Source organism: Gorilla gorilla, chromosome 17, assembly GCF_029281585.2.
Source record: "Gorilla gorilla gorilla isolate KB3781 chromosome 17, NHGRI_mGorGor1-v2.1_pri, whole genome shotgun sequence".
Classification (NCBI taxonomy): domain Eukaryota; kingdom Metazoa; phylum Chordata; class Mammalia; order Primates; family Hominidae; genus Gorilla; species Gorilla gorilla.
This window is the reverse complement of record NC_073241.2, coordinates 88,531,605-88,533,742: the sequence shown is the minus strand read 5'-3', so window position 1 is coordinate 88,533,742 and position 2,138 is coordinate 88,531,605.

Sequence of the window (2,138 nt, the reverse complement as noted above, 5' to 3'; positions counted from 1 at the left end):
CACAGAGACTGGGAGACAAGGGAGCTATGTCCCTAGATGTTTGCATTTCAAAGCCATGGTTCCCAGGTCCTCTGGGTGGAAGGAGATTCTGGGTGGAAGGAGATTTACATCTCAAAGTGGCAGAGAAAGGGTTTATAATTGTAAGTTTTCTAAAGTAACTGCTCTAAGCAAAAGGAGGGCAGGGGCCTATAATTGTTTTAGCTGGAACAAACAAATTCTTTAGGCAGTATTTGAGCCTTCTCAGGCAGGCACTTTAAGAGGGACTGGGCTCACAGTCTTGGGCTGATAGAAGCCATCCTAGAGTTTGGTCAAGTTTCTTAGTGTGGGGAGGTTGGATGGAGTCATTCGTGCCTAGAGGTTTGCAGTTGTGAGTGGACATGACTTCCTTGTGGACCAAGGCCTCCCTCTACTGGGAGGAGAATCTCAAGGCGTCTTATGGGCCCAGTTGGACTGACAAATATCTTCACCCTTCATTAATCCTCATCAATCACACTGAGGGTGTGTCAAGAGTAGTTACCTGTTAATAGATGGCTTCTAGTTTTGAGACAACATCTTTTCAAAAGTCGGTTTAAACATTCCTGTAAAAAATATAGTCTGAAAGGGAATATGGTAAAAATTAAAGTTCCCCATTCCTTCATGTCCGACACCCTAGAGTTGATCATTACTAACAGTTTGTCTGGTATTTTCTGAAAGCCTATCACATGCCATTGAGGCAGATACTCTTATTATTTCCATTTTACAGAAGTGGATACCAAGGCCTCTTTCACATTTCCATGGTGACCAGCTAGTAAGTAGCAGAGCCAGGACTCAAACCCCCACAGTCTGACCACAGAGGACCTGCTCTTATCCACAATGACATGTGTGGAAGCTTTTATTTTTTCCTCTTTCAAGTCAGATCACATTCTATTCTTTTTTTTTTTTTTTTTGAAACAGAGTCTTACTCTGTTGCCCAGACTAGAGTGCAGTGGCACAATCTTGGCTCACTGCAACCTCTGCCTTCCAGGTTCAAGCAATTCTCTCACCTCAGCCTCCCGAGTAGCTGGGATTACATGCATGGGCTACAACACCCAGCTAATTTTTGTATTTTTAGTAGAGATGGGGTTTCACTGTGTTGGCCAGACTGGTCTTGAACTCCTGGCCTCAGGTGATCTGCCCACCTCGGTCTCCCAAAGTGCTGGGATTACAGATGTGAGCCACCACACCCAGCTGAGATCACATTATACTCTGAAGCTTGCTGTGTTCACTAAACAATATGCTAAGGATGCTTTCCCACCACTACACATAAACCTGCCTTACTCTTTTGAAGGAATAGTATTCCTTTGTATGAAGGTATTATCATTTATTTAACCTGTCCCCTGTTGATGGTTATCTAAATTATTGCCCACTTCTTTGTATTACAATGTTTTGATTGTGATGAACGTTCTTCTTCTTTTTTCTTTTAAGAGATGGGGTCTTGCTCTGTTGCCCAGGCTGGAGTGGTGTGGAGCAATCACAGCTCACTGCAGCCTCAACCTCCAGGACTCAAGTGGTCCTCCCTCCTCAGCCTCCTGAGTAGCTGGGACCACAGGTGCACACCACCACGCCCAGCTAATTTTGTTTATTTTCTGGAGAGATGAGGTCTCACTATGTTGCCCAGGCTGGTCTCGAACTCCTGGGCTCAAGTGATCTCAAGTGATCCTCCCTCCTTGGCCTCTCAAAATGCTGGGATTACAGGCATGAGCCATAGCGCCTGGCCATGAGCATTCTTATACATGATCTTTGTACATGTTAGTGAGTATCTCTGCATGCCATAGTCCTAAAAATGAAATTGCTCTGTCTAAATATGTGCACATTTAGAATTTTTCTGATCATTTCCAAATTTCCCAGAGGTCACCTTTAAAATAGTGCTGTGTGACTGCACTTGGTGGCATCTCACTTGTTTCACTTTTGCATGAAATATTTGGTCTGTCACCACGTACTGACTTCTCAGGCTGGTTAATGACTGTTAGTAAATTAGTGTGTTGGGTCTATTGCAGCTGTGAAGGCTCTCTGGAGTACCTGCGTGTACTGATATTTTTGAATTAAAGTTAATAGTTAATCCTTATGAACACAGTGGGTTTGATAAGCCTGGCTTCAGCTCAGGCTAGAAGGTATCCCAA